The sequence below is a fragment of the Callorhinchus milii genome, unplaced genomic scaffold (assembly GCF_018977255.1).
Source record: "Callorhinchus milii isolate IMCB2004 unplaced genomic scaffold, IMCB_Cmil_1.0 Scaffold2, whole genome shotgun sequence".
Lineage (NCBI taxonomy): Eukaryota > Metazoa > Chordata > Chondrichthyes > Chimaeriformes > Callorhinchidae > Callorhinchus > Callorhinchus milii.
In genome coordinates, this window is record NW_024704743.1 from 31,627,644 (window position 1) to 31,655,162 (window position 27,519).

The 27,519-nt window shown below is 41.1% G+C and overlaps 1 long non-coding RNA gene across 2 annotated transcripts in view; it reads left to right on the forward strand.

The window, feature by feature from the left end:
• Positions 1 to 2,771: 2,771 nt before the first annotated feature.
• LOC103184905 overlaps positions 2,772 to 27,519 on the forward strand; it is a 143,745-nt gene continuing 118,997 nt past the window's right edge. For both annotated transcript variants that reach the window (XR_488583.2, XR_488582.2), the window contains exons 1-2: positions 2,772 to 2,983; positions 6,111 to 6,183. This is a non-coding gene — a long non-coding RNA (uncharacterized LOC103184905). The remainder of the gene's footprint in view (positions 2,984 to 6,110; positions 6,184 to 27,519) is intronic.

Below are 27,519 nucleotides of genomic sequence, written 5' to 3' on the forward strand. Positions count from 1 at the left end.
GCCTTCATCACCTCCAGGCTTGACTATGCAAACGCCCTGCTTGTTGGCCTACCCAACTCCTTCCTCCACAGGCTGCAGATAATCCAGAACTCTGCAGCCCGTGTCCTCTCCCGCACCAAACTCCGTGACCCCATCTCCCCCATTCTCGCCCGATTCCATTGGCTCCCTATCCTTCAGAGGATCCAGTTCAAAATCCTGGTCCTCACCTACAAAAAGCTTATAGTCACACCTCATCCTATCTCTGTGACCTCCTAAACCTCTACCAATCCTCCTGCTCCCTCTGCTCAGCCGGCTCTGGCCTGCTCCACGTCGCCTGACCCACCCGCCCCACCATCGGCGGGAGAGCCTTCAGCCACTCTGCCCCCAACCTCTGGAATTCCATCCCCCAATCACTCCGCCTCGCCCCCTTCTTAGCCTCCTTCAAGTCCCGCCTCAAGACCCTCCTCTTCGACCATGCCATCGGCCACCCCCCTTCCCTCCCTCCCCTCTCCCCCCTGACCCCAGCTCGGGTCTGAAATGCTGTGTACTGTCCAGTGCCTTGGGACGTCCTCCCGACATGAAAGCCTCTATCCAAATGTAATCTTGTTGTTGATGGGCTGAATAGCCTCCTCCTGTTTTCCAATGCTCCAGAGATGAGAGTGGAACCAACTGAGCCAGGTTGACATTTAATATTACAGAAAAAACCAGAAAAATTTAGTGGTAGATAGCGAGCAGGGAAATTAGAGATTTAAAGACATTGAAGACACAAATATAATGGTTGAAGAAATATATCTTTTGTTAGGTTTTAAGGCGGGGAGAGATGTAACAAGCATTTAAAAGCCAGGCATAATATCACCAAATCAGTACTTATAATAATAAACCTTGCATTTGATATAACGCTATATCGCATTTTCCAAACATGTCAAAGCGCAAGTGACCAGATTTTTTTTAAGGGATTATTTATCCCTGGAAAAGCAATCTGCCAGTTGACTAACAATCGGGTTCCTACTTACTGCTAGGTAAACAGAGGCGGATGGAGTCAGGAAACATGGCCAATGTTTCGCACTGCTAGAAATCAAACCCAGGTCCTCTCGCTTGCGAGGCGAGTGCTATAACCACTGAGCTACGGGGCTCTACTGCTTGATTTATCTAATTTCACTGCTTGTTTACAACTTTGGTCATGCACTGCATGATGAGACATAACCTTTAACCTGAGTTCTGAATAATAAATATGGGAATTCTGGTGGCCAGATTAAGTAAGCAAGAACAGGTGATTTAAGACATAGATGAAAACATTAGATAACATTATTGAGGAAACACTGCTTAGAGTAAAATAAGATTTGCAAGATATTATGGTTCACAGAACAATCAATGTTACAGTATACCCTCTAAAAGGTAGATGAGGAGAGGACACTGAACTCATTTAAAAAACAGCTTGATGCAGTGATGTGGGGTCGGTAGGGTGGGTGTTCTGGTAGGATGAGATCGGATGGGCTGAAGGGCCTTCTTCATTCAAGCTATCCTGTGATCATGTTTGATCTCATGATATAATGGGCTTCTGTAGACCTGAAGTGCAATCTAAATTAAAAAAGTATGTTACAAATGATATGGTCTTGTTAAGATTCTTTTTTAAAAAGTTCCCTAATATCTGGATTGAACAAACCGCTCAATGCAATTTAAAGAAAAATTGAAGTCATTCTTATACCGTCTCTAAACAGACAGGTGACTGAGCCCATGCAAGAGTGGCACCGATTTACGTGCGGTCCCATTGCGCACGTCCCAAGGCGCCGGACAGTCAGGGATTTGGACTCGGGCGAGCGGGGGGGGGGTGGTGTGTGGGGGTAGGGGGTGGTGGTCCAAGGCTCGGTGCAAGAGGTGGGTTTTTTGCGAACAGTGTTATTCGTGGCACCTGGTCGTCGTTGTCCCCCCCCACCACCCTCCCTTCCTCCTCTCTCTCCCACCACCCTCCCTTCCTCCTCTCTCTCCCTTCCTCCCTCTGACTTGCCCCCTGGCTGCCCAGCTGTGTTGTCTTTGCAGCCAGTAACTCTTGTGTACATTCCTGAGGTCAGCGCCGCTTTGCTCACTGACAACTGATTCATTGGCAGCGGGATCGTAACAGAGCGCGCGCCCAGACTGGCCGGCGCCAGCCCCGTGACGTCACCCATTCACACAGCGCTCCAGCTGGCGCCGGCCCGGCGGCTGCCGTGGCAACGCGTCGCACGCCAATCACCCCAATCCAACCCGGCCCCCCCCCCCCCCCGCCCCCCAGCTGCTCGAGCCGGGGAGCCGCGCGCCCGGGCCCCGCCCACGCCTAGCTCGGCCCCGCCCACTCTCACGCCCCGCCCCAGTCAATGCTGCCCCTCAACCTTAACAGGCGTGGAGGGGAGGAGAGAGGGAGGGGGAGCAGAGGCAGGTTGGGGCGGGGGGGGTAATGCACACCTGCGGTATTCACATTATCCTCTCACCGCTGCTCGACCCCCCCCCTCCCCTCAAAAAAAAAGTATGATATTGTTCATTTTCATTCCCACCCCCTCACGCACACACACACACACACTCGCACGCAGAGAAAACTGCTGCTGCTCCAACTGTACGGGCGGGTGGGTTTGGGGTTGTGTTATTAACTGCGTGACACATCCAGAGAGAGAGAGAAAAAAACAACCCCCCCCGCCCCACCCCCCGCCAAGTTTTGCGAAGGGACCCAACTCGTCCGTGTTGCCCCGAGTGCGGCTCTGGCAATCGGAAGGAGTTGGGAGCCGCAGCTTCCTCTTCCGCGGGATCAGCCCGAACCGTGTTGTGGAGCGTTTCCCTGTGTCTGTGTGTGTGTGTATATATATATGTATACTTACTGTCTATTTAATCTGTAATGATTTAATTCAGAACGAACCTGTCGCCATTGTTGTTGGTTGTGTTGTTGTTGAGGTGGGGGTAGAGGGGGTGATCCCCGGCGCTGGTCTTTTCCCGGTACCCGGAAAGCCTTCGCCAGTGGAGAAGCGCTACGTTCACGGTAACGTCTTCTCCCTCTTTTAACTCGAAAGGCTTCGGGGGTTGGGGTGTGTGTGTGTGTGTTGGGGGGGGGGGGGGTGTGTTGGGGGGTGTGAAAGCCGTCGCTCTCCTGACCCTCTCCGGCGCCGCTCTCCGCCGTTTTTCAACCGTTTATGTTTTGTTGGAACTTTCGAGAGATTTGAAAAGAGTTTCGGGAAACTTCCAAACGGTTTGACCCGCGGCCGCCAACCGCCGGGAAGTCCTGTGTCTGTCTGTCTCTCTCTCTCTCTGCAGCAGCTCTAAACTTGTCTGCGAATCGCTTAACTTTTACTGTCGTGTTGTTGTTGTTGGGGTTTTTTTGAGGGGGTGAGAGGGGGGTATAATAATAATAATAATAATAATCCTTGCATTTGATATAGCGCTTTTCACGTCGGGAGGACGTCCCAAAGCGCTTCACAGAACACACTGTAAAGTGAATTGACTGTATATATTTGTGGGCGAAACGCGGCAGCCAATCGATTGCGCACAGCAATGTCCCCACAAACAGTCCTGGATTGAAAATGACCAATTTTATTATTGTTTTAATGCAATAATAATAATAATAATAATAAAAGTGAATGTCGGATCTTGGGGAGTGTGTGCGGTCCTCCTGCACGTCTCCAGGCTGGTTTTCGAGTTGCTCCGCTGCTATCGAGCCGCTGTCCATTCGGTCCAAATGTGTCTGGACCCTACTTATTTATTCCTCTCCTTTCCTGGTGCGACGAAATGTTTCCCGCGTGAATGCATCGTTGCTGCCAACCTACAAGCACTTTTGACCCTTGTGGATGGGGAAAATGAATTCGACCCTTAACGCCCCCAAAAAATGAAAAAATTAATATTAGCTTTTGTTTCACGGAACAATTAATTCACGAAACCTCAAATTGTATGGCTACAATTTGTTTTATTGTTTACAATGCATTGAGAAACCAATTTTGTTGAATATGAATAGCTGAAACCTTGGGCAAGTTTCCTTACTCCACACAGCCTAATAATAATCCCTCCAAAAAAACAAAACAATAATAAATTGGTCATTTTCAATCTACGACTGTGGGACATTGCTGTGCGCAATTGGCTGCCGCGTTCGCCCACAAATATACAGTCAATTCACTTTGCAGTATATTCTGTGAAGCGCTTTGGAACGTCTAGAAGACGTGAAAAGCGCTATATCAAATGCAAGGATTATTATTATTATTCTGTGTAATCCCAATTTAACCATGCAAAACATGGATCATGATAAATGCTGGTTGTAATTCATTTGAAACTTCATCTGCTTTTACAAAATAGTTTCAGATAATAGTCCTGTAACGCGATGATCTGTCTGTTTCCCCTTCTAATTCCAATTTGAAGAATCAATGCAAGGCCTTGGAAAGTATTGCATGAAAAGTTGCATAAGGTGAAAATTTGACTGCTATTCAACAACAACAACAACAGCATGGATTTATATAGCGCCCTCCACGGTGGACGGCGTCTCAGAGCGCTTTACAGTAATGGATCCCGGCGCCGAGCCAGGGGGATTCAAGTCGCTTTATGCCATTGCGGAGCAGGGGTATCAAACTCATCTGGCCCCAACGGCCATTTGAGTTAACACTGTTCACTTGGTGGGCCGCACCATTTTAAAAAAAAGTTATACTTAACTTACTGTACCTAAAAGGTCTACAGTGATGGTATTTGTATTCGCTCAAATATATGTACAAAATATTACACCCACTGCACAATTCTTAGTCATCAATAAAATATGCAGGAAAATGTTCATTATGTGTCCTAGTTCCTCAACCTTTTATGCCTGTTGATGCAGAATAATGTAAGAAAATTAGTGCTGCATTTATTTATTTTCCAAACTTCGACAGCAACATTAAAGTCGTGGGTGGTTATTCTTAAAACAAATTGCATGCTGGACTGTGTCATCGAGATTTGTGCTCTCATCCAAGATGACTGAAAATGCATAAAACTTCGCTTTTTCTTTAAGTCGCAGTTTAATGTTGACTCCTATTTTGGTAATTCACTCAGCAACCGTGTTACGAGACAAACTGACGTTAGAACAATGTTATCTTTTTTTCAGGGTTTAATGCATCATCTGTTTTAAGCACGCACCTTTTAATAAATTTGCTATCTGAAAACCGTTTCTCAGCACATGCAATCTCTGCCAACAGCACTTTCACTATTTTTGTCACGTTCAGAAAAACGTTTTGATTTGAGACTGCATAGCTTCTTTCATTGTTATTTTCAGTAAACTGAATACTTTGTCCGTGTGTCATAATAATAATACTAATCCTTGCATTTGATATAGCGCCTTACCAGGTCTTCGGGACGTCTCAAAGCACTTCACAGAATATACTGTAAAGTGTAAACTATATTTTGTGGGCGAAACACGGCAACCAATTGCACACAGCAGTGTCCCAAAAACAGTCGTGGATTGTGTGACCAATTTTTTTTAAACAAATTACTACCCCCGGAAAAGTGACTTATTTTAAATTTAATAGAGTAAAAGAAACACAGTTTTAATATTACTTCACCTCCCTGTACTACGCAACACTAGTTGTGTGCTGCTACGTTAAATGTAGTTCATGAGCAAACTCGTTCTGTGTGCCATCTGATTGGCAAATTTTACTAACTCAGTTGTCATTGACTTGGAGGGAATGCCACAAATGCAATGCAGAATGCACAAGTTTGAATATATGTCTTATATTAAAAAGAGGACGGTTGGTTTAAAGAAAAATTATAGCACAGTATATCAATGCAATTTTAGAAACTAATGGGCAGATCGCCAAATATCACCCCACGGGCCATCCGTTTGACATCCTTGTAGAGGCATGGAGAGGATGGTGGTGATGCTCCTAATTGGAACGAACTACAGTAATCCAGGTTGTGTCAAGTGAACCAAACACATATCAGATTAGTGTTTGGAGACTGATGCGAGTCAGAAAATAGTCACAAAGGGAATATTATTCATAAAGTTCCTGGGAGCGTCTTGCTGTGTTACATTTTATAATGATGTGGACAATTGTGATTCACATACCACAGTGCCAATGGTCACTGTGGTTAATGTGTGTCTTGGATCTAGTTCTTATCTGTCTGTAACTAATAATCCCTGACTTTATTTTTCTTCCTAGGAAAATGAAGTAGAAGTGCTGCATTTGATAGTCCATTTTGCAGAGTTTGGATTGAAAAGAAGAGCTGAAAAAGGTAGTGGATTAGTTATCAACTACCAGTACTACAATGAAGATATTTTTGTCACAACTAGTCTGCAAACCAGTTCCATGTAATGAAATTTGCATTTACTATGTACATATTTGGTTATAGCAAAATTATTATCTTGTCGATTACAGTTGATTATTGTAGCAAAAGGCATCATTTTCCAACTGGAAGAAATATGATCCAAGGGTTACCAAGCATTAAATAAGGTGACTCAACCCTACTTTCAATAATCCAACCCCCAGGTTGGATGGAAACCGTTGACTGTCCAGCACCTTGCGACATCCTCCTGAGTGAAAGGCGCTATATAAATGCAATTTGTTGTTGATGACTTTGCTGTGTCATTTATTTGGTCTGAAATTACCAGTGAAGAAAGAGTGAGCCTTAGTTGTTGCAAACTTTTAAGTGTGCGAGTAAAATCTATGGGTATCTGGAGAAACGTCATGCAATTTCAAACTTGATTACATTGATCAGTTATGATCAACATTGATAAACTTAATAATCCATTGTGACCTATACTGCAACTGATCTGCACATGATGACCTGCTTGTTTTGAAAATCAGGAAGAGAAATTGAAAAGGTGAACTATTTAACTTTTTGTAACTATAACTTGGCTCTTCAAGGCAAACTAGAGTACCAAGTTTGGAATAGATGTTACACTCACTAATAATAATCTTTGCATTTGATATAGCGTCTTATTATGTCTTCTAGACAACTCAAAGCGCTTCACAGAATATACTGTGAAGTGAATTGACTATATTTTGTGGGCGTCACTTTGGTGCCTTTGTGATGAAGAGTTCGAATAATGAAAAGTTAAACTGTTTTGATGAGGAATAAAGTTACATCGTTCCGTGAATCTGCTTTTATTGAAAAAGAATCTACATTAAGATTTGACCAATTTAATTGCATATCTATTTTTGTGAATGGTGGTGCTCACCTAAGTGAGGGACAACTTTACTGGAATTGGGCCCTTTTTCACTTTTGGCACCCTTTGTTGGCATTGAACTCAACAAAGAAAATCTCAAAGAGCACTCTTTGCTGCACTGTTGTGAACAGGATAATTACCTTGAGTGAATTGGATGACTGAGAATTTTGGTGAGATGCTGTTGGATTGTGAAATTTAGTTGTGTAAAATAATCCTTGAATTTGATATAAAACCTTATCACGTCATTGAGCCGTCTCAAAGCGCTTCACAGAATATATTGTAAAGTGTAAACAAAACAGCAAAATCCTGCAGATGCTGGAAATCTGAAATAATAATGGAAGTTGCTGGGGATACCAGCAGGTTCCTCCCTCTCTGGAGAGAAGGAAATTAGTTAACGTTTCAGGTCTATGACCTTTCGTCAGAACTATATTGCAAAGTGAATTGACTGTATATTCGTGGGTGAAATGCGGTAGCCAAGGTGGGATTGATAATTCTAGGAGGTGGGGTTTAAATTCTGATTGGGGAAGGTTGAGAAATTGAGTAATAAGACAGCAAAATTTTAAGCAATGAATCAGACTTAGCTGGGAAGGGTTTAAAGAGAGAAAAATAGTTAAGTGTTATGTGACCCTAGCAAGATTGCAAGTATCCCACATGTTGTGCATGTGATAGCAGAAGAATTGGGCTAAATAGGCACCTCAGTTGATGAGAGTTAGAGAGTCAATTTTATCTTCTCGGTTTGTGTAACATTCTCCACTTGGTCAATCAAGTTGCGCAATAGCCGGTGATATCCACTTGGTATTTTGGTGGAATGGGATGCATCAGCAAGCAAGCTGGATCGAGCAAATCAATTTAATGACAAATATTTAAGTGGCAGTCTAAATCTATTGGGAGTTCAGGCATGCAATAAAGGCGTTATGCTCTGCTGCACACTTGCTTATAACTTAGAATTCTTGGGAACACCTTAGCTAAGGTTTCATAGACCTTGTATACTAGGAAAAATAGTATATCCTATGAGAAAGTGTCCCATTTCCAGTACAGCTATCTCCCACTTAGGTGGACACCACCATTCACAACAATAGATATGCAATCAGTTGGTCAAATCTTAATGTAGATTTAAAAATAAATAAAAGATTTAAGAACAAGAGCTCTGGGGAGCTATCCTGCATGAGGGTCGTGTATAAATGCAAGTTGTTGAGAAAACTTGGGGGAGTTTGGTCAAATGTTTAGTGTCACTTCAACAAATATCTGGAATCCCTCGAAGGAAGATCAGGGACAGGACACATTCTCTACCAACCACATGGAATACTCCTAACCCACTCCAGTGGAGACAGAGCAATCCAATTACAAAACTACCACCACCCTTACATGGGGTAGTATCTCAGTGCCAGAGCTTAACCCTCAGCTGAGGAGGGAGGGGAGGAAATGTCGGCCCATTCAAAGAGGAAGGTCTTAAGAGGCGATCTGAATTAGTGATCAAAAGGGTAAAAATAGTGTATTATTAGAGTGTTTGCAGTTTAAGGGTTGTGCTATTTACATGTAAAATATTGTATTCTCATCTTTAATTAAAGAAATGCGTTTTAAAATATTTGAAGAATGTTTCTGCAGATTTTATACAAAGAAAGTAGGAGAGCAGATGGGCATTTTATATACTTAATATATCTGCTGAAATAATCAGCATATTGCTTTTCCTTTGCTTTTATTCTGAATTGATTCTTGGAGGGATGTCCATAAAGACTTGTATCCTAACAGGCAGTTTTTTCATGGAACAATGCAGAATGTTTTGAGTGAAAATTATAATACTGTGACCAGAAATGAAACATTCGGGACTATTAATAATAATAATAATCCTTTCATTTGATATAGCGCTCTTCACGTCTTCTCGAGTCTCAAAGTGCTTCACAGAATATACTGTAAAGTGAATTGATTGTATATTTGTGGGCGAAACGCGGCAGCCAATTGCGCACAGCAGTGTCCCACAATCAGTCATGGATTGAAGTGACCAAATTATTATTGTACTTTTTTCTTGAGGGATTACTATCAGGTGTGTGGAGTAAGGAAACTTGCCCAAGGTTTCACCCTGCCAGGAATCAAACTCAGGTATCTCGCTTGCGAGGCGAGCGCTCTAACCACTGAGCTACAGGATTCCACATTCTGTTCTCACTTGGGATTTCTCTGCCCTCCTTGGTCACCTCCCTCCTCCATACCCCTTGTCCTCACCCTTTCTCTGATGCCAACCCGCAGTTCGGGTGCAACCCCCCAACCCCCTCCCCCCCCCATTGTCCAGCGTCTTGTGAATGGCACGATGTAAATGCAATTTATTTTTGTTGGGCTCCAGTGACCCTACTGTTCCATTGCAACTCAGAGGTAATTTGCATTTCATTTAAAGCTGTATTTGTGGAGTCCTCTATCTTCGAGGTTAGAGCATTCGCTTCACGAGCGAGAGGACCTGGGTTCGATTCTCGGGCAGGACGAAGCCTACTCCACACGCCTCTGTTTACCTAGCAGTAAGCAGGCGCTTGGTTGTTAGTCGAGTGGTGGATCGCTTCTCCAAGGGAAATAATCCCTTCAAAAAAAATAATAATAATAAATTGGTTACTGTGTGACACTGCAATGGCAATTGGCTGCTGTGTTTCACCCACAAAGTATACAGTCAATTCACTTTACATATATTCTGTGAAGCGCTTTGAGATTTCTCGAAGACACTATGTCAGATGCAATGATTAATATTATTGTATTTCTGTGAACTAATTGAACCTGGTTGGATATACAAGAATTCTGTATTCAAAAACATATTTGCAATTCCTTTTCATTAGTCTCTGTGAAAAATTGATCTGTGTGCATCCTGGATTTATTCAAATATTTGATTCTCAAACTTACACAGAAATGACTCTGTCTTCATATCCTCGAATCAATTAATATCGACCCAATATAATGACTGTGGTTATCTGCTCCTGAGTTTCAGAGAAATCATACTTTTAACATTATATTTTTTACTTGTGGAAAGAATTTAACTGCTGTTTTATGTAGGATTAAAATTTGAGACGGTTTAAAACCTGTACTTGATCATATTTTACTGACCAATATTAGAAGTATTAGATAGACATTTTGGGGCTCCCTTTAGCTCTCTTAGTAAAGCAACTGCCGGATATGAAAATTAATCATACAGACCAGGGAGGTTTCAGGTTCAATGCCCTGTGTGATGATTTTAGCTATTTTCAGTCAGGGTAATTGAAGAGCACTATAATTGGCTTCAGCGACTCTGGCAAGGGAGGGGGGAATAATCCAGAATTGCTTCTAATCCTATTACTCCCAACAGAATAATTCCTGGTGAAGTGTCCATTGTGTACATGTGGGATGAGGGTTGTGTTGGACTCATGGTCAAAAAGCTTTATCTCTCAAGAATTAATATTTGTTTAATGTAGAAGAAGACACCTGTAGAAGTACAAGTCAGCAGCAAAGAGTGAAGGCATTTTTATAAAATATCCTTTTAAGTTCTTAAGTAATTTCCACATTCAATTTAATGCAACCTAAAACCCATTGTCTACTGTGGTCCAATGGAATAATTATAATTCCTATAGTGAAGAAATGAAACCATTAATTATGAACCAAATTTGGTGGGACCCCTGAATTTGATACAGCATGAATTATTTATTCATAATCTACTTTTCCATTTGTGCGGTGTCACTTATACTGTAATTTTATAATCTTTTAATGGGGGTTATAATTTGCATTCATGGTTTTGTACACGAACGTTTGTACAGTCGATTTGACTGGCCAGCTTAGTGCTAATTAATATTGGATAGAGCTGTGTTCATTTTTTTCCTATAAATTACAATACAATTAAAAGGCCGTCATTCCACCCATAGGACCTGCATTCAAATGCAGTCCAGAGTCTGCAGACTGCAAAGGTTTTTACGTGATCTGAATTTGGGTAGTCTCAAACCAATTCCTTATGTGTGCAGAACACAAACAGACCATAATTCAACACAAATTAGCAATTGCATGTGTATAAGCCATAAGGGTAGTTGATGTGGGAATTGAAAATGCCACAGTGGGGTGAGATACTGGAGGGGTGGTTGGCATCTGTGGAAACATGGCTCAGCATGAGTCAGTGCCTGCAGGAGTGAAAAAAATACCACTAATACTATGCATTGGCTGTGCTATGACTATACCAAGTGTACAGCTAACACACTTACACTTAAAACGGCCTCTTTTCCTAAACGTAAAACAATTAGTGTCTACATTGTACAATTTTCAAAAAGAATAGTACTAAAAATTCTTGCATTTTATATTATAGTCCTTGTATTTGATGTAGACGCCTTTCACGTTGGGAGGATATTTCAAAGTGCTTCACACGATTTACTGTAAATTGCAGTGACTCTGTATTTGCAGGTAAGTACAACAGCCAATTTGCGCACAGACTAGTGTTAACTGCCAGGAGAAACTCTTCTCTTTTCAAATAGTCATGGTATCGTTAACATCCACTTGAACAGTCATGGGACCTTGATTTATCTTCTTATCTGAAGAACGGCATCTCCGACAATGCAGCATTCCAGCACTGCGTTGCAGTGTCACCGAGACTATAAACTCAGTGTCACGATGCCTAGGGAGCCGAAAGTGCTATCAATTGGCTGGCACTTCTGGACATGTTGTAAGATGAGCCTTTGGTTCTCTGCTTGATGACGCTAATTCCTAAATGCTAAAAGCTGGAGAAAATCAGATAGAAAGAACCTGATGCACAAAAATAGGTAACCAGTGAAAATCTTGATTTTTGGAACATCAAACACTGAAGAAAACAAGTCCAAAAGTTGTTTTTTTGGTTAATACAATTATTGAGAGCTGATTATCCACACTAACTGAATCAACCCCATTGCAGATAAGCAAATAGTGCTAATATTTGGACGTCATGAAAAATATAAATCTACTACAGTCTGCTAAAAAAAGGAATTACATTGCTAATTATGCAAATTGGCTGCCAATACACAGTCACTACACCATATTGTAAATCCTGTGAAGAACTTTGAGATGTTTCATTGACATTATAAGGTGCCTTATCAAATGCATGAATTATTATTTTTATACTGTACCACGCAATGCCAGTCCTCTTACTGTAACTCTCTTCTGTCTCTCTCTACCACTCTTTCTGACATTCTCAGTCTTTCTCTCTCTGAGTCTCCAATATTCAGTCTCTTTCTAAGACATTTTCTATTTCTACACTGTATAAAAGTTTTAAATTAAGCACTTACCACCCAAACAAAAAACAATTGTATATTGCGTTATGGAGCGCTTAGAATTTAGTGCTTATTTTGTTGATACTGAAAGGGGCGAAATTGACCCAGTAGTATTGAATCAAATATCTTCCAATCTAAAGTCCAGTGCTCAAACAACAGGCATGTTTTGTGGTTGGACTTTGGCTATGTTCCTCTATTAGCAGGCATAGTAGGCATGTGTATTAAATCTGGAGTACTTTGAGTGTTGTAACTCAACTCTATTATAGTCTTGGATGGAAAGAAAATCAAAACATGCTCCATTTCCACAATTTTTTAACTTCCCACAAACATCTGCAATGGTGTCCTTTAAAGTGAAATATGATTTTTTCTGTAATGGTTTCTTATCTAAGCCCTTCAATTGCGAACCCTGAAGAGGGGCAAACAAAATTCTGCCGAACAATCACTTGTTTGAGTAATCAAACTTAGCAGTGAAGTTGTTGGAATTTTGGCTGGCTTTTTAGTTGCTGAACAATATGAACAGAGGGGTCTAATACTACTGTTGTAAGTAATACCGAATGACCGAGCCAAGGAAAGACAGATAAACTACCTGAGACAATTAGACTGTGTCTTATTCAGTGTTGGTTTTGTGGTAATTGCTAAGCCTGAAGAAAGACAGACAGTGTTCAGCTTTTCGCTTTAAAAAGAAGTAGGTCTAGTAGTGCGTTAGCAAGACAAAGGTCTGAAAATGAAAATCCAGACACCTAGGTCTTTTAAAATTAATACACAGTGGGTTCAACCTATTACACCCAGGATCCAAATGTACAGTTTTGATGATTAACAATGATGTCCTCAAAATATTGATTAAATGGTTTAGAAAGGTAGAGTACTGTAAGTTTTTGTACTTTTACTTTGGAGGCAGCTACATGGTCCGCAATGGTCTTTGTTGGTACTATAAATTTCTATGTTCCTGTATAACTGTATTCTGATTGAGATGTGACGTATGTTCAGTATGCATAGTTGCACAAAGTATTTCCAAGGCACACAATGAGACTGGTAACTGTGGAATAAGTTATACTTTTTTTCAGTCAGTCGGGAGTCTGACCAAACTAGACAGAATTCTCCATATGTATGTCAACTATTAGTTGCAAATTTGTGAGAGCCAAGGCTTGGGGATCATAGTGAGTGAGATTGGATACTGCTGCAATTTCCTCAGCTAAACCTGTGAGGATTGCCATTGGGAGCATTGTCTGGCAATATTCTCTCTGCTTGTCCAGCCAGGACCAACCTACCCAAGGGATTTTGGCTTGCAGGCTTAACAGGAGTCAAATAGGAAAAATCTTTGACCCCAGTGACTGCCCCTCCAGGTCCTGAAATTCATGGAGCCATGCTGCCTGATCTGTTATTGAGTCCTGGATCAGGACATGGACTACCATGACTGCCACTGATTATTAACTTGGTTCTGACATTCCATTGCCATAGGCATCAAGGAGACACTCTGCTTCCACCCCACCGCATCCCCCACCCCCATCTCTCTTTCCGAGGAGAATAGTCACTTTGACATCTGCCAATTACAAGTTTTAGCCCTCACTGAATGGAGAGCAGGTACAAGGAACTCCCTGTGAACATCCTGGTGAGCAGCACATCTTAACATGAAATGTATGAGAGCATTGCCACTGTCCTCCTGCCCATAGCACAGTCACACTTCTTTACCCATTGAGTCATGGTTCCAACAGTTGGAGGTGCAGAGCTAAAGCAGCAGCTATTTACCTCTCCGCATACCAATCAAGGTGGAAACCAAGTCCTGGATATATGAACTTGTGTTCGAACCCGGACTTCAGGTTACGCCTTCCAGCAGCTGTTATGCCAATTCTCAGCGATTCCTCATTAGCTATTCAGTGGACACCTGCCTTCAGCATGATGGCAGAATTTATCTCCGACAGCATGTGACCTTGTCAGCCACCTTAATGTTCTAGAGGTACAGAGGCTGAAAGATCTCGACTGCATCGGTCATTGAGTCTACGCTTTCAGCCGGTGCAAAGCCTCGGTCCCACGCTTCGTAGTCAGAAATATCCTTCACGTGGTGGAGTACCTTGGCATGATCACTCGTAGCACAAAGCCTATCAGCCACTCTGACCTGGCAGTCACCCTGTGTCACAGGATCAGCACCTTGCCCAAAACTCTCTTGACACAAAAGGTGACTTTTTCCCAGCTGTTGAACAACGCAATTGGAGAGCCTAGGACCTGCCAAGCTCTTCACAACTACATAAGTTATAGGGTTTGGGTAGAAAGCAGCATGAGATGAATAGCTTGTTGAAAGTAAAAATGAAGAAACCAGCTTAATAATGGCCAATTATTATCTGGGAAATCTCAATTACTTTGGCCCAATTACCGTCTGGTGCTATGAAATTAATTTGGTCTTTTGAACCAATGTATTGTACGTTTATGCATTTTAGAGCAGTTGGCAAGTTTATATTGGTAGCGGTCATCCGGAACAGATATTTGTGTGTTACCTACTGTATAGCTAGTCAGTGTCCAGATGATGTTTCTAAAGTTCTACAGCTATTTCGCAAATACAATGAATCATTATTGGCTTATAATAAAAATTCCCATCATAAATGCATATCAAAAGATTTGCAACACTAAATGAATATGCCCCTCTGGCTATTTTGATGCAAGATTGTTAGATACAGGTTATTGAGCAGAGCATCATGGATGCATATAATTCTCTTCCACCATTTGAGCTAACAGCATACTTTCTCACCTGCACTCCTCATAAATAGCAACCATTAACTGCTGTTTGTACTTGAGTTGAGAGTACAGGTGTGTTTGCATTACTTAGAATTGTAGAAAGCTTACAGCACAGCAGGGGGGCATTTTTACCTTTGTATCTATTCTGGTCCTTAATGATGTCTCCTGATTGATTATCATAATAATACTATTAGCAATAATAATCCTTACATTTGACATAACACCTTATGTCGTTGAAACATCTTGAAGTGCTTTGCAGGATTTACTGTGAAGTTTAGTGACTGTATTTGTTGGGGAAGATGGTAGCCAATTTGCACACAGTAATTTGCTACGAATAGCCATGAAGTGAGCGACCGATTTTATCTGGGGCATCGTTGGTCAGAACCCTGGGAGAAACTACTTTCACTTTTCAATTATGAAATAGTGTTCATCTGTACAGGCAGACAACTTCGGTTTATTGTCTCATTCAAAGGACAGCTCCTCTGTCAATGCAGCATTCCCCCAGCATTATATTGGATTTTCAGCCCTGATTGTGAGCTAAAAGTCCCAATATGGGGCTTGAACCCTTAAACTTCTGATTCAGAGGAGAGTGCTGTTGAGCCAGATCCATACGTCCGATGAACCATCGGCATGATTGATACCATGGGCCTCACATTTCTGCTTTCTTCAAGTGGGGTATTCAGTCACATGTCACTTGCTAACTCTTGGAGATCTTTTCATTACATGTTAAGAATAGAATTCCATTGGAATCGTGTAACAAAAAGATTGATTGTGTCACTAATTGGAATGAGATAGACCACTGTATGAAGTTTGAAGACTTAAGCAATGAGGTTTAACCACAGAGTGTTTTTTGGAGAGAAAGAGTTAATAGTAGTGCCATAAATGCATATTTGCTTGTTTATTATTCATAGAGAAGAGATTAAGACCTAACTTGTTTGCTATTTCTCAGAATGGCATTAATCCAGGCTTGGTGGTAGAACACCATGGACCTTATTTAGGAGAACTAAAAATATACAATATATTGCAACTTGCTTTTTGTGAGGATGGGAAGATTTCAGTTTGACTCCTGAAACTTCTTAAAGACTTCTCTGCACTTTGACTCCTGTTGTGCATATGAACTTTGAATGAGGACATAATCAGACTGTTCTGTGACACCTCTGCAGTTGTATAACCTGCTGACACTCCATCCAGATGATCTGTCCTTGTTAAGGTCTGTGCACACCACACAGCACATTAATCGATTGATCGATTGGAGAAATTATTTATGCGATTTCTATATTTCTGTTGCAGTTGTCTTCCATCCCCTAAATTCACTTTACAGTATATTCTGTTAAGCGCTTTGAGACATCTAGAAGACGTGAAAAGCGCTATATCATATGCAAGGATTATTATTATTATAAAGGCAATGACTCATGCTGGGGTTTGCATTGATGCTCAAGTGGCTATTCTCTAGCCCCTAGTAGATGTTCACTGGGCCCATGGGAAGCATTGTTATCACTCAATATGCAAAAATGTACACCTCCAGAATAGGTTGCTGAAAAATACCCTGTTTCTGATCTAGGAACATGAATGGCTAACTGGGGGCATGCTTGGGATTGAACCTGAGATGTTCCTTGTCTGTATGGAGCCCCGTAGCTCAGTGGTTAGAGCACTCTCCTCACAAGTGAGAGGATCTGAGTTTGATTACCAGCAGGGCGAAATGTTGGGCAACTGCTAGGTAAATAGAGACATGTCTCTATTTACCTAGCAGTAAGTAGGAACCTGGTTGTTAGCCGATTGACATATTGCATTTCCGGGAGTAATCCATAAAATAATATATAATTTTGTCACTCAATCCACAATTATTTGTGGGACACTGCTGTGTGCAATTGGCTGCCGCATTTTGCCCCCAAAATATACAGTGCATTCATTTTACAGTATATTCCGTGAAGCTCTTTGAGATGTCTCGAAGATGTGATAAGGCGCTATATCAAATGCAAGATTATTATTATTATCAGACAATGTGGTGCAATTACCCATTTATCCATTGAGAGGGGGGGGGGGGGAGGAAAAAATCAGAAAAAAACAGTTCCAAGAGAGTGCAAATACAAATTCAAAATTTTCCTAGCGGTATAAAGTTGCTTCTGTCACATTATCCAATAAACAATTCGGCTGCATTTAAGCGCTGGTTTGCTCAGTCTAGTGAAACTTTATTTAGAGTGCTGTAGGATTGTATGGAAAGTTTATTTTTGTTTTCAAGTGAGAGTACACTCCATCTCTCAACATCTATCACAAACTTCCCAGCTGTGTCTACTGTGGGAGTGTCAATTAAAACATCTTACATAGACTTGAGGTTTCCTATAGGCTTGAAACTGCTGAAAATGTTTTTTTTGAATACTGAGCTATATTTTGGATTTGCCTTGGGACTGAGATGGTGACAGTGTTAGGAGGGAGAAGGGTGATGGACAAATGAAAATCATCCATCATCCAGTTTAACTTTTGTGACAAACTTGAAAGACACTTCCTCTATCTCTGCAGTATCACCTTCCTTCTTAATAATCCTTGCATTGATTTTGCATCTTGAAACTTCTCAAAGTGCTTCACAGTCTTCACGACAGTGTAGTAACTATATTTGTGGACACACAGGAATGTTCCACAAACAACAACAAGAGGGAATGAACAATTTTATTTGGAAGACTATTGGCCAGGACACTGAGAGAAACTTCTCTTTTCGAATAGTGCCATGGGATCTTTAACGTCCACTGAATAGTTAGACGGGGCCTCGGTTTAACATCTCGTTGGAAGGACGACACCTCTGACAATGCAATGCTTCCCCACTGTCCATTGCTCCCCACTGCCATATTCAGTTGTTGGGCAGCAATCATGTGCATCTTCAAAAAAAAGAGACTGGACACATAGTTAAGAGCGAATTAAATTGAGGGATACAGGGCAAAAGCCACTATATGGGACTAAGGATAGGATCTGGGATAGACACTTGCATGGAGTATATATACCAGCTAGACTGGATGGGCTGAATGGCCTGTTTCTGAGCTGTACCATCTATGAATGTGTTCCCCATTACTCAGCTGCTAAGGTTATCTAACATCAAGGCATGTCGACCAGCACAAACTGAGGTCCTTCTTTAGGTCGTATTAGCAGATCTCTAACAGTATACAGGAACAGAATCTGTGCCCTGTGAAAGGTGGGGATATCAATTAGGATTCTTGTGCTTGATTGCTGTCCAGCACCTCTCACCCTGAGTACCATCACTTATTTGATGGAAGGTGCACACATAGATACACTAAGTAAGGAAACGGCTGGACTCTACTATAATGTGCCCATAGTTAAATAGCCCGCTAACATTCACTGACCAGGTTCACGCATGGAAAGCCATCTAAGGGATCCCAGTACTGTGGATAGTAGTACACTATGAGTGAATGCTTTTAGGGCAGGAATGGGAGAAAATTCGGGATGGGAGGAAAGAAAGATTATTTTTTTGTTAAGGTATCAGATATAAGAGAGAGGTCTCTGAAGCCGAGATAGACTATAACATACTATTTGTCATTTCTGAACAGCAGAATGCTTTTAAAACATTCAGTCTGTACATTTGTGGAGTCCTGTAGCTCAGTGGTTAGAGCACTCGCTTTGCAAGCGAGAGACCTGAGTTCAATTTCAGGCAGGGCGAAACCTTGGGCAAGTTTCCTTACTCCACACGCCTAATAATAATCCCTCCAAAACCAAAAACAATAATAAATTGGTCATTTTCAATCTACGACTGTTTGTGGAACATTGCTGTGCGCAATTGGCTGCCGCGTTCTCCCACAAATATACAGTCAATTCACTTTACAGTGTGTTCTGTGAAGCGCTTTGGGACGTCCTCCCAATGTGAAATGCGCTATATCAAATGCAAGGATTATTATTATTATTATTAATATTATTATTAACAGTCATTGCTACTTTCTAAGTGGGGAACTATATCAATAAGCCTTCACTGCTTCCTTTGCCCTGTAAAATTCAAAATAACTGGTTTCTTTCATAGAGCTGTTGGTAAACATTTGCGATTTTGTTTTACAAGCTGGTACTTTTTCAATTTGGTCTGTTGGCACTTGTTTATATTGTGCAAACAGGTTTCCTCATCAACTGTAGTGTACCGGTTAGAGCACTCACCTCGCTAGCGAGAGGACCTGGGTTTGATTCCCGGGCAGGGCGAAACGCTAGCCAAGTTTCATTACACCATTGCATCCATTACGACGTGAAAGGCGCTCTATAAATGGAATCTTGTTGTTGTTGTTGTTGTTGTTACACCTCTACCTAGCAGTAAGCAGTGAGTCGATTGTCAATCGAATGATGGCTGGATTTTCTGGGATAATAACCCTTTTAAAAAAAAAATAAGTTGGTTACTTAATCCACGACTGTTTGTGGGACACGGTCTGTGTGCAATTGGCCGCTGCATTTGGCCCACAAAATGTACAGTCAGTTCACTTTACAGTATATTCTGTGAAGTGCTTAGAGTCTCAAAGACGTGATAAGGCACTATATCAAACGCAAGGATTATTACTATTATCTTCACCTCAGGGTCCTCAGTCTTAGGAAACTAAAACACAAATTAGGTGCAGATATGATTCAATTTCCACAATCCAGACTCTGTCTGTTTAAGTTGGAATTGGGGTCCGACTCTTTGATTGTTCCCCCGTTTATTCTGAGATCCCCTCAATCAGTTAGTGCACATTACAAGTCTGGAGAGGTTTATTTTTCGCTCCTGTTTCAGTCGGTAGTTCCAAATACATGGACAACAGAAACCTTTTCCCTTTGTTTTCAAAAACCCTTCTGCAAGTGCCCTAAAAGTTTTGTTCTTTGTTTTCAACCTCATCAACTGCGGTTCTTTTGGCTTCAATTTTTTTCTGATTAATCATTTTATTTCTTACACAAAATGCTCACATAATTATTACAATGTTGTCAGTGGTCCCTGTAGTACTGTAATTGGTGTTTTAAACCTAATTGGGTAGAAATGTTCCAGTGGATGACCTTTTGACCCGGTACAGTCATTCTCTTTTTTTATAAAAAAACATTCTTTTGAATTGTACTTTCGAGACAGGGAAAGAGTTTCAAAAGATCAACCTTTAATATTCTGGTTTACATCGTTAATTCATTCATGTCTGACACAGCATTGTCCTTTTTATTATATAAAGCTTTGCATGTTTTTTTGGCTGACTGGCTCGTGCTGGCTTCACAGCTGGTCTGACTCAGAAGCAGCTTTGGGAAGAAAACGATATTAAAAGTAGCTGCACATTACCCGGTCAGATGTCATTCTGTTCTGGCCCATGTAGCTTCCATATAAAGAGTTTTATAAAGTATTTCTCACTAAAACCAGTAACCGAGGAGGCAAGGACGCACATACGTCATGTTACCATAGAAAGTTTACAGCACATAAGGTGGCCGTTCGGCTTATCGTGCCTGTTCTGAAGCTAGCTCCCCCACTGGAGATCTCTAATCCCATTTGCCTTTCCCCATAACTTTGATATTATTTTTCCCAAAGCATTTAATTCCCTTTTAAATGCTGTTATGAATTTGGAATCAACTGCTGTAGTGAGGCATTTTAGCAACCCTCCTGTGTAAGAACATTTCTGACCGTTTTCCTTCTGGTCATAATTCTCCATTTATTACTGATTACTGTGTTACTGATCTGCTGATCAGTGCGTCTTTTTAGCAAGTTTGCTTTGTACTTTAGTTCCAACGGTTTAAAACTATTGAGCTACAATGTTTCAATTTCTAATTTTTAATTGGATATTGTGACAGTTGTCAGTGGCAAACAATTTCATTTCTTTTAAAAATAATCCTTGCATTTGATTTAGCGCCTTATCACGTCTTCGAGACGGCTCAAAGCGCTTCACAGAATATAGGGTAAAGTGAATTGACTGTTTTTAGTCTTTAGAGGGTGATGCTCTGATTGTCAGCAAAGTTATGGACACGAGTGAGCGATCGCAGATTTCCATATGGAAACATGTGGAGAATAAGGTGCCAAGGTCAGTAAGTTTACTGACAATCGAGAGAATTGCTCCAGTTTGACTGGTGTGAGAATCACTCTTAAGCTCGGGGAAAACGTGGCTCTTTTGAACCACAATTCAGTGTTGAGACTTAGAGAGAGAAATTAAAGCTCATTCCTTTGGGGCGAGTCTGGAATGTTGCGAGAAACTGGGGGAGGGAAGGGACTGGAATCAATAACATTCAGTGCAGTAAGATGACAACTGAAAGCAAGAAGCAGTGAAACGTATCCGTACAGATGTTCCGCAGAAGATGACTCTAGTATGTAGTGATGTATCCAGTGCCATCCCCGAGGAGAGAGCAGTTTGCAGCCCATTCAGGGCATGCTCACATCGTCCTCAGAACATGTTCCCACTGATACATTAAAGGAATTAATTGCTCATAATGATCTCGCCATCTGTTAGCAGAGGTTCATACCTACAGGCTGGTGGCATGTGGTGGCCCTATTCAGGAATCAATAGGCAGTGCTGGGGAAATGGTTTCCCACATTGCTCGGAGAATGCACTCTGAAAGGGGAGGAGTGCTAAAGGCTGGCCATCTGCTCCCTGTCTTTCTGTGGGAGACTCTCGATACAATCTCGTGCAGCTCTGATCTGACTCCAATCTGCTTGGAATGTGGTTGATCTGAGTGCCTCACAGAGCTGTGAAAGTGAGTCAAAGGACTCGCTCCCCCATTGTCCACTATTAGTGAAAAGGAAAATGATCACTTTAAAATTCATAACTCACAGGTGCCTGCCATCCATTCATGGGAAAGAACTGTCTTGAACTTTCAGTTAAAAGAAGGAGTTGTGAACGAAAAGGATGGGGAGTGGGGAAGAAAGGTTAGAAGGGAATAGTGGTGGGAATTTTTTTTTTCCGAGGATAGGGATTTTGGAATTTTCAGTGTATTGAAAAATAGTCATTGACATTGTCAATGCCTTGTCTTTCTGCTGCTTCCACTTGATCACTTGAATTCTTTCACGCCGACAATCTCACATCATTTGCCACTCTCTCCGTTGCCAAGTTTCGCGCACATTATTCATTCCCCTCTTGTGTTTTTTTTNCTCTTTCTCTCAGTCTATGAGATTCCACTTAGGTTTAAACAGTTTATGTCCCAGGGTGTATTGGAGAGCTTATAGATCAATCTTCTTTCCAGCGAATCTTTCAGTCAGAGTGCGGCATCACGGTGACTGTGATCACAGGATTTTATTCTCATCATTGTAGATGCCCTTCACTGTGTTCACACTAATTGTAGCATTTTACTGAAAGTCCCCACTGATCCTTGAGTTCAGATATTATCGCAGTGAGTGATATGATCACAAATGAGCAACTAACTAGTCATTGGAATCTGCTTTGACCTCGATGCTGCCAAAAGTAACAAAGACCTAAATGGAGTAAAACTGTCCTCTCAAGATCTTATTAACAATCTTTTTTAAATAGGATTTAGCCTGGTGTATGTATCTGAGCCTCTCTGCTTGGCAAATTCTGGTCTGTGGTGTGTACTGTGGTGGCTGGTAAACTTTATGACAGGTGAGGCAATCTATGAGTTTGCCCAACCAGGGTATCGTGTAGCCATGGCAATGGGCCCTTTGTGCATGCACAATGTCTTGGCCTCTCTCCCACTGGCTTTTACTTCTTCCCTGGTCCTGCTGACCCGCTGGACTTGCTCCTGAGCCGGTTTCACCCAATTTGCTAAGCTCTCGCTCACTGGTCTCACAGTGCTCGCTGCGAGATATGGAAATTTCAGCTGCTCCACTTGCCTCAACTGCTGAGCTGCCATTGCAAACGCTATGTGTGCTTTGCCCTCTCTGCTCAGCAAACTCTGGCTTGGTTTGTATACCTCACCTGCCCCTCCACACCATTGGCAGCCAAGCATATCTCCAGTGTCCCTCTACCCTATGGAACTCTCCCTAAATCTCTCTGCCTCACTATAAGCCGCTTTATAACTATCTCTATGGCCTTGCAGTAGAACCATAGGATCATAGGAATTTACTCACAAAAGAAAGCCATTCGTCTCTTACTACCATTACTTACCTACCATTTCCCCATATCCTTTTAGATTTTTATCTAGTTCACTTTTGAAAGCCAATATATTCTGCCTCAACTACTGCTCCCAGAAGGGCATTCTATATCCTAAGTACTCAGTGCACGATAAAACATCTCCTCCCCTCCCCATTTACCCATTTGCTAATTATTTTAAATTGATGTCTTCTAGTCACTGAGTCACCGAACGGTAGTTATGTTGCCCTTATCACTAACCTGACGGAGATCAGATTACTCAATATAGACTATCTCTATCTCTTTGACCGTGCCGGTTACAGTGATTGCTGTCTTCCTCATGCATGGTTTAGTTCCAAACTGGACACTGCTTTTATTAACTGAATAATAAAGGTTGCCTTGATGTTGCTGATCATAAATAACGAGAACAAGCAGATATTAGATTAGGGGTCTGATTTATTAATACTACTACTAATAATAATCCTTTCATTTTGTATAACGCTTTTCACGTCAGGAGGATGTTCCAAAGTGTTTCACAGGATAATAATAATAATACTTACATTTGATACAATGACTTATCACGTCGTTGAGACATCTCAAAACGCTTCACAGCATACACTGTAAAGTGAATTAACTGTATATTTTGTGAGTGAAATACTATAAGAATGCAGTAACTGTGTGTATTGTTGGCAAACGCGGCAGCCAATTTGTGCACAGCAATGTCCTACAGATTTGGAGAAAACATTTGCCTTGATGGATTGAGTGCCTGTGTCTGTACTATAGCATGCTAAGATTATATGATTCTGTGATTCATACTTTTAAATATGGATGAGATCAAATGGGCTGAAGTGCTTTCTTCATCCAAACTGATCTTGTGATCTTGCAAGCATAATTTGCCCACTGTGTCTTACTGATGTTAATTATTACTCCAAGCATTGCTTTGACACTGACGGCTGTGTTTTGACTCAGTAGTGCTGCAAAGAGGATGAATGGGGTTTGAAGTAGAGGGCGAAGTAGCTTCTATATTTGGATTGATACCATTTCTCTCGTGTGAGGATAGTGTTTGTGAGTTTAATGGGATTGTGGCACAGAAAACATCAACCAGCACAGCCCTGAATTGTGTTATAAACACTGTTGTTTGTCTGCTCATAGTGCCAACAATGTAAGTAAATTATTCCTAAATTCAGTCTAACAGGGCTCTTCAGTTTATTCAGTTGTATTTCTCACATTGTATTTCTCACATTCTCACAAACAATGGTTTTCTCTCCTTTCCACACAGACACACAATCACCAGACATCTTGAGGAATTTCCAACATTGTCTACAGTGATTACTTTTTTAAAAATAGTCTGGTTTTAAAAGATGGTGCAATGTGTCTTGATTACACATCGGTGAGGAAGGAGGACATTTGTGTAAGTCAGTGTATTTGGAACTTGGAAGGAACAGGAGAATATATTTCAAATTTTGAACTATAAGCAATCATTTCTCTCCAGTTTCTTCCTTTCACTGTTCTGTCTTGGAATACCAATCTAGTGAAGGAGGATGGCGGACTGCTTTTGTATGACCACTTTTGCCGAGTCAGCAGTAAATAACTTGGTGGAGTTATGCCACCCTCTCCTTCTGACTCTATCCCTCCTCCCTACAGGGACTTGCCTGGAACCAAATGCACCGCACACATATATCTGTCAGTAATACATTGAAGAAAATAAGCAGAGGTGTGTGTAAACCTGTGTAAACCTATAATGAGTAACTCTCCCTCACAGACCACCATTGTATATTAAGTATATAATGGATTTATTTTATTTACCGCTGTCCAAGGTATGTGCTATGGGCTGTATTAAGTAGGCTGCAGTATAAAAATTGGAAAGATGTTCATTTGTGTTTGCTTTTGCTTTCTTCATACTCTAGTATTTTGAATCACTTTCAAAAGGAAATCTTAGGCAAGTTTCCTTGCTCCATACGCCTCTGTTTACCTAGCAGTAAGTAGGAATCCGTTTGTTATTTGATTGGCATATCGCTTTTCGGGAGTGATAATCCCTCAAAAAATAATTTGGTCACTCAATCCACAACTGTTTATGGGACACTGATGTGTGCAATTGGCTCTCGGGATTCGTTCACAAAATACACAGTCAATCCATTTTACAGTATGTTCTGTGAAACGCCTTGAGATGTCTCAACAATATGATAAGGCGCTATATGAAATACAAGGATTATTATCATTATTATCCTTGATCCAAACAAGTCTTTAAAAGGTATTAAATGATTTGCCCTCAGAAACAAAATGAACTGTAAACCGGGCTTCCACTGATCTAGACTGAGAAGATATTTGAAACTTTAGGATTCCAATATACTTACACTCATTCACAATGTCAATTCAAGGTTGAAATGGGTTCAATGTCTTCCGTGCTAGAGCTTATATCTGGCCATTATATCCATCCATTGAATCTTCATGATGTAAATTAAATCAGTTCAGATGGAGTGTGATGATATTGACTCTCTATGAACCCTTTCTGGTGAATACTGTAGTCTGGGTCTTCAGCATACGTTCGTGCTGTTTGTAGTGAACACTTCTTTAAAAAAACAAGAAAATCAGCTGCATAGCTGCTCTACAATGTGACAACTATGCAAAAGGGGAACTGCCACTGAATGTGATATTAGCTCCCTCACGTTGGTGGGTTCAGAGTGAGTTCCTGATGGTGCCATCAGCACTGATTATTTAAATGTAAATATTAAACAACAGATGCCAGCTGAAAAGAGAATGTTAAATTCTTCCTTCCTTGTAACTACTTTTTTTTAACGAGTAGCACCGATGACAAGTCACGCTGAGTCCGTGAACAGCTAAGACCATGTGGAAATGTGAGCCAGTTCCGGGGAGTGTGGGTGCTTACAGATAAGCCTGTGCATTATACTAACAATGTCTGTCTGCCATTCAGCGAGGCACTTCAACTCGCCTCTCAGACATAAAACCGAGGTCTTATCTGTTCGTGTGTCCGTTCAGGTGGCCTTAAAGATTGCAAGGCACTACAATCCTCTAGGTAATTTGGCCATAAATCTCACAGCTAACTGTGGAGCATTGCTGTTTGCATATTGGCAGCCGCATTTGCTTACAAATACACAATCATTACATTTTCCAGAAAACTCAGTGAAGGGATTTAAGTATTTTTACATGATATATTAAATGCAAGGATTATTGTTTAATTCACTGTAATTGTATAACATTGTGTTAAAGCCTATCATGAGGCTTTTCTTACCAAAAAACATAATTCATATTACTGTGATCACAGGTGCTCACAAAAGGAGACTGTTCAGTTTACCATGTCTGTACTGGTGCTAGTTATCCCAGTGGCGCAATCCACTTTAATGTTATTCCTCTGCTCTTTGCCCACTCCATTAAATATTATTTATCTTCAATTATTTATCTTCAATTATTTATCCAGTTACCTCGATGTAGATTTCACTTCATCCAGTAGCCCACTCAAATCTTGATTTGATTCAACACTTTGTAGAATGAGTTACGTTTAAGTGAAGTGACTGTTGTATGTCGGTAAACCTGATTTTGAAGTTTCCTGTTTTGTTCTTGCAAAGAATCAAATAGGCCATTCTATACTTCTTGATCCTCAGCGAGGTTCAATCAAAATCAGACTGTTTTTCACGCTATTTCCTAGCAAAAACGGTTGTGCAAGTAGAATTCATGATAGTTTTTAAAGGAGAATTAGACAGACATCTGAAAAGGAAACATATAAAAGGATATGAGGAAAAGACAGGGTGGTGAGACTAAACAGAGCTCTTGGAGAGCCAGCACAGGCACAGTGGGCTGGATGGTCTTCTATGTTGAAAAATGCTAAGATTCTTCAATTGATTCCAAGATTCCCAGGTACCATGAATGTGCAACATCTTACATTGCTCGGTCTTTCCTTCCTCCTACAATAGACAGGTATTAAGACCCAAAGTTGTTGTTTCCTTATCATTATTTCTTGGTTTATTTTGACCTCTCACCTTTTTCAGCCTAGCCTGGCTCAGTTGGTAGCACTCTCGCCTCTGAGTCAGAAGGTTGTTGGTTCGAAACCCGTTTGCGGAACATTGCTGTGTGCAAATTGGCTGCCGTGTTTGCCTACAAATAAATAGTCCTACACTTTACAAGAAAAAACTCTGTCAAGTACTTTGAGACTTCTTGACAATGTGATAAGGCACTATATCAAATACAAGGTTTATTATAGTAAGAGACCTGCACAAAGGCCCTTAGCCTTGCACTTGGATACTAACATTAAGATTAAGTCAAAGGGTTTAATTTTGTGCAATGTACAATAATTACACATTTTAGTTTCATCTGATTGGGGAAAAAAACAGATGAGGATTATACTTGGGTGAGAAGTATTTATGTTAAATTGCAAATGTTTAACCCTGAAAGCCTTTTGAGGAAATGGACATTTGAATGGAAGCAAAATGAC